Raw genomic sequence first — 10,342 nt, 5'->3', positions numbered from 1 at the left:
AGAAAACACTCACAGAGACTTTCTGGCAAACACCAAGCTGGTGGTAATTCTTTATTAGCTGAGGGGTATAACTTTTGAACGGAGAGGCACAAAAAAATATTTCACTTTCAGTAGAGCAGCACCAATTAGAGGACATACTCAGGCTAAAGAGGTTGTCCAGTACTTTTAAAAAGATGGCTCATCCTTAGGATAGGTTATCAAGATCAGATTGGTGGGGGAGCGATAACCAGCCCAACCGCCAATCAGCTGTCCCCGGGTGATGGAGGTATTGACCGAATGTAATAAGTTGCATAGCAGATAAACACAGCTCCGTCAACTGTATAGTGGCCACAGCAGAGTACTGCAACTCTACCCCTATTCATTCTCATATTGGGTGTAATGTATTAATAGTGTGAAATGCAGCAGTTTGCTAGTCATCAGAAGTGGTGCAAATTGAGCAAAATGTATCAAAATGTTGCAAAATGCACTAATTTGGAGAAAATGTTATGTACCTTCTTTGTGGTGCGTGTTTGTTATGTATTTAATTTTGGAGCATGTTGTATTCGGTTACCTTTGTCAGTACCATAGAGAACGAATTAAGTAGTAGGGATGAGCGGACCCATGGATGTTTGGATTCGTCGGGTTCTGCCACACTGTAGTTCAAAGTTTGATTTGCATTTGACCCCAAACCCAATAGAAGACAATGGGGACCCGAACTTCAGTGCTTTACAATGTGAAATGATCATAGTAAGGGCTAGGGGCTGCAAAAAGGAAGCAAAATGGGGGTAAGAGCAGGACAACTGCCCTGGAAACAACTGTGGATAGGAAAATGACTTAAAAAAACATAGAATAAAAAAAATTATAATCTTGAACCAGGAGCTGAAGGTCCAAGTGGAGAAGGAGGTAGAGGAGATGGATGTTGCGATGTAAGTGGAAGAGGCAGGGGAGGCGGTATCCAACACTGTTTTTCGGTTTTGGGTTTTTTTAGTTCTTTTTTAGGGAACTGACTTCAAAGAACATAGAATTAAAAAAAGAAAAAAAATACCACTCTAGAACCAGGAGGTTCAAGTGGTGGAGGACGTGGAGTAGGTGGAGATGGAAGTGGATGTGGCGGTGTAGGTGAAAGAGACAGGGGAGAAGTATCCACCACTGTTTTTGTGTTTTGGGAGGTTTCTTTGGGGATGTTTGTTTGATTTTGTTTTTTTTTCTTAAAAGAACAAACAATTAAACAAAACAAAAAATAATAATCTAGAACCAGGAGGCAGAGTTCCAAGTGGAAGAGGAGGTGACAGTGTAGGTGGAAGAGGCAGAGGAGTAGGTATCCAACACTGTTTTTGTGTTTTTTCGTTTTTTTGTCTTTGTTTTTTTAGGGAACTGACTTAAAAACACATAGAATAAAAAAAATATGAAAAATCACAATCTGGAATCAGGAGACGGAGGTCCAAGTGGAGGACTAGGTGGACATGGTGGTGTAGGTGTAAGAGGTGGAAGAGGAGGTAGCCAACACTGTTTTGGTGTTTTTTTGCTTTTAGTTTTGCTTTTTGTTTTCCTTTTGTTTGTATTTTTTTATTTGGAGAGGCCCCAAAATTATATGAATGTCAAAAAGAGTATAACAATGGTTGGGTGTGGCTGGTATAGCTGTCTAGTCAGGCAAAGGTATGGACAAGTCCTGAGGGATTCATGCCTGGTTCATTTTAATGAATATTAGCTTCCCCACGTTGGCTGTGTATATGCGAATGCACCTGTCTGTGATCACATCCCCTACCGTGCTAAACACACGTTCCGACAGAACACTTGCTGCAGGGCAGGTCAGCACCTCTAAGGCATAAATGGCAAGCTCAGGCCATGTGCCCAATTTGGAGACCTAGAAGTTAAATGGGACAGACCCATCAGTTAGTAGAGACATTTGGACACGTACTTTTCCACCATGCTGTTGTAACGCTGCCTCCTGATAATACTGACAGTATCACATGTGGATGCCGAATGTTGTCACGTGCTGACAAAGTTTTACCACATTTTGACTATGCTAAACCTACCTTCCGAGGTGGCGATGCCCCAGTTGCTTTGGCATCTTCCTCCTCCTCTGCCTTGTTCTTCCACTGAGCCCTAGCTGTCAGGTGGGAACACCGTCAGTAGTACCTCTACCAATGTGCGCTTGTATTCCCGCATTCTCCAATCCCACTTCAGTGATGGATGTAAGGACAGTACAATGTCCTTGTAGCGGTGATACAGTAGGGTGGCTACTCAGTAATCAGCAATGGTAACAATCCGTGCAACTCGGTGTTTGTGGTGCAGGCACAGCAGCATGTATTGGCTCATGTGTGCCAGGCTGTGCCAGGCTGCCAACAGGCAACGACAAGCTGTTCATGGTGGAAGGTGTTTAATCTGTGTCCTCTGTATCATCTATATCCTCTGTAACCCCCAGTCAGGCTTCAGTGATGCCCGTGAGCTGCTTTAAATGCCACCCTGCTGTGAACATTGTTCCTTCTCCTCTTGATCATCCTCCAAAACTGTCCCCTGGCTGGACAGTTGTGTACCTTGTCGATTGTGAACCCACAATCTTAGCCATGTGTAGACAAATAGCCTGTGAATGGTCCCTATTTCTCCTCTTACTACTAGCCACCACCTCATCAATCATCTTCTGAAGCATTTTTTTCAAGGAGGTATAGTAATGGAATAGTATTGCACAGCCTCTTCAGCATATGCAAGGTTTAGTTCCACCTTATTGGTACGTTGCATATGAGGCAGTAAGCAGTAAAGCGGAAGACAGGTGAGCAGCAGCAGTGTGAGAGTGGTGAAAGCACACCAAGATGGCCCCCACTTTCTGCAGCAGCTCTGATATTTCGGGGTAATCTTTCAGGAAGTTCTGCAACACAAAATTCAGCACATGCAGGAGGCAAGGGATGTCTGTAAAACTGGCTAGGCTGCTACGAGATTTTGCCCGTTATTGCACACTACCAGGCCGGGCTTGAGGTTTTGCAGCACTAACTAACTCATCAGTCTGTTGAGTGACCACTGTACACAGCTCCTGCACGGTATGGGATTTTCCCCCCAAGCAGATGAGCTTCAGAACAGCTTAGAGTCATTTCCCCATGGCTGTGCTGAAGTTGGTGGTGCAGGTGTTACACTGACCAGAAGATGAGGCAGTGTAGGAAGCGGAGGAGTCAACATGAATAGAGAAACATCTGTCAATCCTCGGTGGTGATAGGACTTGCATCAAAACGCTTTTTACCTCAGACGTAGCCGCCTTTACATTTACCCAGTGGGCAGTTAAACGTCCCTACCCATGCTTACTGGTCGACCTATTGGTAGTTTTGTAGATCGTGATAATGATGGCATTGTGCAGTGCACACCGGATTTTCTACACTACATGTACATGCAGGGCAAGGATGGCCTGCCTGGAAAAATAGTGGCCACTGAGAACCACACACTGTGGTTCATATAATCCCAACATATTGTTTCCCCTTTTTAAATGACTTGTGAGCTGGAGGAAGAGTCCGAGACAGCAGCAGAAGAGGGAGCAGGAAGAGGCTCAGGTCTTTTCTGTTTTTTCAGTTGTGTACTCCACTGAAGCTCATTATTATTATTATTTATTTATATAGCACCATTGATTTCATGGTGCTGTACATGAGAAGGGGTTACATACAAATTACAGATATCACTTACAGTAAACAAACTAACAATGACAGACTGATACAGAGGGGAGAGAGGACCCTGCCCTTTCGGGCTTACATGCTACAGGATGGTGGGGAAGGAGACAGTAGGTTGGTGGGTTGCAGCAGTTCCGGTGTTGGTTGAGGTGATATCACCGGTAGTGGTGAGAGAGAAGGAGGTAGCGGGGGTCATTGCAGGCTGTATGCTTTCTTGAAGAGGTGGGTTTTCAGGTTCCGTCTGAAGGATCCAAATGTGGTTGATAGTCGGACTTGTTGGGGCAAAGAATTCCAGAGAATAGGGGCTATTCGAGAGATGTCTTGGAGGCGGTTGGGTGAGGAGCGAATAAGTGTGGAGGAGAGAAGGAGGTCTTGGGAGGACCGGAGATTACGTGAGGGAAGGTATCGGGAGATTAGTTCAGCGACATATGGGGGAGACAGGTTATAGATGGCCTTGTAATGTCAGTATTAGTAAATTTGAACTGGATACGCTGAGGAAATGGGAGCCAGTGAAGAGATTTGCAGAGGGGAGAAGCGGAGGAGTAGCGAGGAGAGAGATGAATTAGTCGGGCGGCAGAGTTAAGGATGGACTGGAGAGGTGTGAGGGTGTTAGCAGGGAGACCACAGAAAAGGATGTTGCAGTAGTCGAGGCGGGAGATGATGAGGGCATGCACAAGCATTTTAGTAGATTGAGGGTTGAGGAAAGGACGGATTCTGGAAATATTTTTGAGCTGGAGGCGACAGGAGGTAGAAAGAGCTTGGATGTGCGGTTTGAAGGACAGGGCAGAGTCAAAGGTTACTCCGAGGCAGCGGAATTCTGGTACTGGGGAAAGTGTGATGTCATTAATTGTTATAGCTAGGTCAGGTAAGGAAGATCTGTGAGATGGAGGAAAGATGATGAGTTCAGATTTGTCTACATTGAGTTTGAGGAAGCAAGAGGAGAAGAAGGAGGATATGGCTGATAGACACTCTGGGATTCTGGAGAGCAGAAAGGTGACGTCTGGGCCAGAGAGGTAGATCTGAGTGTCATCAGCATAAAGGTGGTAGTCCGTGGGACTTTATGAGTTGCCCCAGACCAAGTGTATAGATTGAGAAGAGTAGGGGTCCTAAAACAGAGCCTTGGGGAACTCCAACAGAGAGAGGGTGGGATGAGGAGGTGGTGTGGGAGTGGGAGACGCTGAATGTGCAGTTGGAAAGGTATGAGGAGATCCAGGATAGGGCAAGGCCTTTGATGCCGAAGGAGGAGAGGATCTGTAGTAGGAGGCAGTGGTCAACTGTGTCAAATGCAGAGGACAGGTCTAGAAGCAGGAGTATAGAGTATTGTCCATTTGATTTGACTGTAAGTAGGTCGTTAGTAATTTTGGTCAGGGCTGTCTCAGTGGAGTGATGGGGGTGGAAACCAGATTGTAAATTATCAAAGAGCAAGTTAGATGATAGGTGGGAGGAAAGTTCAGCATGGACATGCTGTTCCAGGAGTTTGGAAGCAAATGGAAGCAATGATATTGGGCGATAGCTGGACATAGCGGTTGGGTCGAGGGTTGGCTTTTTAAGGATAGGCATGATTGTGGCATGCTTGAAAGCAGAAGGGAAGGTACCGGACGTTAGCGATAGGTTGAAGAGGTGGGATAGGGAAGGGATAAGTGTGGTGGTGAGGTTGGGGAGGAGGTGGGATGGGATGGGGTCAAGTCCACAGGTTATGAGGAGCGATTTGGAGAAGAGGTGATTAAGCTCCCCTTCAGTGATGTTGGAGAGTGAGGTTATGGGGTTTGGGCATTGGTCATGTTTCACGACTCTAGTGTTGAGTGTTCTGGGATCCAAGGCTCCTTCCCTGTCCCTAACGCTAGGGACACCCTAGCTTGCCCTGTTCCTCAGATTACTTCTGATGGTGAAAATGCCAGGAGCATATACCTTGCTCCTGAATCTGCCCTCAGTTTGTACCCTCCCCCCACCCAAGGAATAGGGGAGTAGTAGGGTACCATAATACACCAACCAGACTAACAAGGTATAATGAACAGGAATAAAGGAAAACATCAATCATACAAATATACTCACATAAACAACAGAGTCAAACACCATGGAGTGGAGGACGGGGTCAAACCAAAGTAGGAGAAGGAGGGAAATTAACACACACCCAGCATCGGTCTCAGATAAATCAACCAAACGCCTTCTCAAATAACAACCAGCAATCTCCAGCCATGAAGCTAAATCTATCTCTGACAAAGCGTGCTTGCCGGGGCCCAAGTTATATAGGAGATGGGAGTGGCTAACAGTGAACAGCTGAGCATTAATGCAGGAAAGTAGGAGAAATTAGACGCTGCAGACTTCGGGCTCCTCTCTGTCACAGTAAACCTGTGACATTGTGCTTTGCATTCAGATGCCTCGTTATGCAGGTGGTGCTCAGGGTAACAACATTTAAACCTTGCTTCAGTGTCTGATGGCACAGCGTGCAAACCACCCATGTATTTTCAAGGACCTCATTTGAATTGACTGAACTGGTCTTGGTCCAGCCAATACCTCCTTCTGTCCTCCACAATCGTGTATTCCTCATACAACCGGCTGCAAGACTTCTCCCGGGTATTCCCATACTCTGGAATTCTGTGCCCCAACACGTCCGATTATCGACAACATTCAAAACTTTCAAGTGGAACTTGAAAACCTATCTCCTCTGAACAGCTTACTGCCTGCAATGACCCCACTGCCACCTCATCATTAGCAGAGCTGCCACTACACCAACACCAGAGCTGATGTAACTCCCCAAACCTGCTGTCACCTTTCCCATTATCCTGTAGAATGTAAGCCACAAGGGTAGGGTCCTCTCCTTACTGTACCGGTCTCTCAGTATTAGTTTGTAATTTCTATTTGTGTGTGGTATGTAACCTCTACTCATGTACAGCACCATGGAAACAATAGTGCTCTAAAAATAAATAATAATTATCCCCCACATGATCTTCCACCCAGTCCTCACCCTTGCCCTACTTGTTGGTCTGCAGACAACAGAAAGCTGCAGCAGTTGGCACCTGTGTCTCGTCATCATCATCATCTGATATGTCCTGCGGTGGTCCGCTGACCATTTGCAATACTCCCACGTACTCATCCTCAAACAGAAGAAGTGGTTGGTCATCAGTGCACTCAATCTCTTCCACTTGTGGGGCAGGGCCAGGTGGATGGCCCATGAAACCACAGCCAGCAGAGTCATCAAAAAGCAGAAGTGACTGCTGCATGACTTGGGGCTTAGACTGCTTGCCTAATTTCAAAGGGGTGAGGTGGAAGACACATACCCATGGGCCACAGGTGCAAACCCTGTGCTTTCCAGAGGGGACCGGGTGGAAGACAAAGCGATGGAACTGAAGGCACTTTCAGCTATCCAATCTAAAACTGCCTTTACTTGTTCTGGCCTCACCATTCGTCCAGCGGTACTCAGGCCTACAAAATTACACAGAGCATCCTGATGCTGCGTGCACCAGAAGAAGGTGTTGTATTTGGGCATGTAGCAGGCACAGATCAATAACATCCTCTCCCTTCAGCAACTGCACCACCACCAGCAGCAACATGGCCACATCCCCTATTTGATGCTCTCCTCATTCTTTGCACCCCAAAAAAGTGCAGACTATTATACGGCATGTATACAGAAAGTGAGTGGCCAGAAAATTATTACACTACCTGAATGCAGTGTGACCTCACAGAGCATCTTTTCAGAGCACCCCCCTAAAAATAAATAAAAACAAAACACAAAAAGTTTTGGCTACCTCCTCCGCCTCTTACAGCTACACTGCAACATCCACCTCCTCCCCAACTTCCTCCACTTGGACCTCTGCTTCCTTTTTCAAAGAAATTTTTTTAATTCCATACTATTTTAAGTCATTTCCCTACCATATTTGTTTGCAGGGCAATTGTCCTGCTTTTACCACCATTTTGCTTCCTTTTGCAGCCCCCTAGCCCTTACTATGAAAATTTTACAGCCATTTTAAAGCACCGAATGTCATGTCTCCATTGTCTTTCTCTTGGGTTTAGAGTCAATTTCAAGTCAAGTTCTGATGCCCGGATCGAACTTTGACCTACAGTTCGACCGAACCTGACAAACCCGAATGCCCATGGTTTCACTCATCCCTCCTCATCGTGGGAGGGATATTTTGCAGAGGGGCATTGTGTGTGTGAAATAGAGTCACAGAATCATAGAATGTAAAGGCCCCTTTACATTTAGCGATGCACCAGCGATCCCGACCAGCGATATGACCCGGTCAGGATCGCTGGTGCATCGCTAAATGATCGCTAGTGAGCTTTCACACCTGTAGATCTCACAGCGATGCAGCAGCGATCTAGCGGTCGTTACTTACCTTTCACACGCAGCGATCCTGACGTCCTCCCGCCCGCGTCCACACGTCGCTCGTCGGCGCCAGCAGGAAGCCCAGCAGGAAGCAGACGACGAGAAATGGAGCTGCGCGATCTCGCATGATCAGCGATGGACAGCGGGGGAGCCGGTCAGAGGTAAGTATCACACATAGCGATATCGCTAGCAATATCGCTGCTGCGTCACCAAATCGGTGATGCTTTAGCCATATCGCTATGTGTAAAACCCCCTTTAGAGTTTAAGGGACCTCAGTGGTCATTGTGTCCAACCTCCTGCTCAATGCAGAATTTACTAAATCATCTCGGACAGATGTCTGTCCAGCCTCTGTTTGAAGACTTTCATTGAAGAACTCCCCACCTCTCGTGGTACCCCCCTGTGTGTGGGGTGTTTTGCAAAGTGACAGTGTCTGAGTTTGTGGAGGGATATTTTGTAGAGGGACAGTGTGTTTGGTGTGTTTCAATTTCAGTTGAGGTGTGTACATTATGTGTATTATTAGAGTAAAATAGAAAAGGTGTCTCTTTCATAATTTTATAATAATCGCAGAGCTGTATGTGAGATCAGCGCAACAGAGTTTTATTCGAGGAGTATGGCAAACGATAAAATCAAAATTATACTCACCTTTTATGAGTATCTATAAGGCATGTAATAAAGCACATCAGCTGCAGCAGATCCACGTGTCAGTTATAGACCAAAGGATATCCAGAAAAGAAAGGAAAAGTTTGTGGATAGTTTCCATGCTTGCTGATCAATGATGAGACTTCTTCATCAGGAAAGACCACAAGTATCATACTTGATACTTGTGGTCTTTCCTGATGAAGTCTTTCGTACTTTGAAACGCGTAGAATAAACCACTATTTCATTTGACGATGTGGGATATACATCTCATCATTGATCAGCAAGTGTGGAAACCATGCACAAACCTCTAATTTCTTTCCTTTTTAATCTTATAATTTAATTTTATTAAAATGTAATATTTTTAATAACTGTACTAAAAGTAATGTTGTCCAAGGATATGAGTTTTGGCAGACATCTGCTCTTTAGGTTTATTTTTTCTCTGAAATGTTGGAGCATATCAGCCCTAGTTACAGAGGAGATAAAACTTTGCTGTTCAAATTCAGATGTAACCAGCTGCATTCCCTACCGGGCACCCGCTAATCAAATGACTTAGCACATGATAGTTGTTTTTTGTAATGGTGCTATAATGTAAATCAAATGGAATTATGTTGTCAACAGGCAGATGACAAGTGGAAGACACACATGGCAAGCTATAATTACACTGTTTGCAGAATTATTAGGCAAATGAGTATTTTGATCACATCATCCTTTTTATACATGTTGTCCTACTCCAAGCTGTATAGGCTTGAAAGCCAACTGCCAATTATGTAAATCAAGTGATTTGCATCTCAGTAATGAGGAGGGGTGTGGTCTAATGACATCAACACCCTATATAAGGTGTGCTTAAATATTAGGCAACTTCCTTTCCAAAATGGGTCAGAAGAGAGATTTGATGGACTCTGAAAAGACAAAAATTGTGAGATGTCTTGCAGAGGGATGCAGCAGTCTTGAAATTTCCAAACTTTTGAAACGTGATCGCTGAACAATCAAGCGTTTCATGGCAAATATCCAACAGGGTCGCAAGAAGCGTGTTGATAAAAAAAGGCGCAAAATAACTGCCCATGAATTGAGGAAAATCAAGCATGAAGCTGCCAAGATGCCATTTGCCACCAGTTTTGCCATATTTCAGAGCTGCAACGTTACTAGAGTATCAAAAAGCACAAGGTGTGCCATACTCAGGCACATGGCCAAGGTAAGGAAGGCTGAAAAATGACCACCTTTGAACAAGAAACATAAGATAAAACGTCAAGACTGGGCCAAGAAATATCTTAAGACTGATTTTTCTAAGGTTTCATGGACTGATGAAATGAGAGTGACTCTTGATGGGCCAGATGGATTGGCCCGAGGCTGGATCAGTAAAGGGCAGAGAGCTCCACTCCAACTCAGACACCAGCAAGGTGGAGGTGGGGTACTGGTATGGGCTGGTATCATCAAAGATGAACTTGTGGGACCTTTTCTGGTTGAGGATGGAGTGAAGCTCAACTCCCAGACCTACTGCCAGTTTCTGGAAGACACCTTCTTCAAGCAGTGGTACAGGAAGAAGTCGGTATTGTTCAAGAAAAACATGATTTTCATGCAGGACAATGCTCCATCACATGCATCCAAATACTCCACAGTGTGGCTGGCCATTAAAGGCCTAAAAGAAGAAAAAACAATGACATGGCCCCCTTGTTCACCTGATCTGAACCCCATAGAGAACATGTGGTCCCTCATAAATTGTGAGATCTACAGGGAGGGAAAACAGTACACC

This window comes from Dendrobates tinctorius, unplaced genomic scaffold, assembly GCF_039654945.1.
Source record: "Dendrobates tinctorius isolate UK_male_01 unplaced genomic scaffold, ASM3965494v1 ptg000062l, whole genome shotgun sequence".
Lineage (NCBI taxonomy): Eukaryota > Metazoa > Chordata > Amphibia > Anura > Dendrobatidae > Dendrobates > Dendrobates tinctorius.
This window is presented reverse-complemented; position numbering follows the sequence as displayed.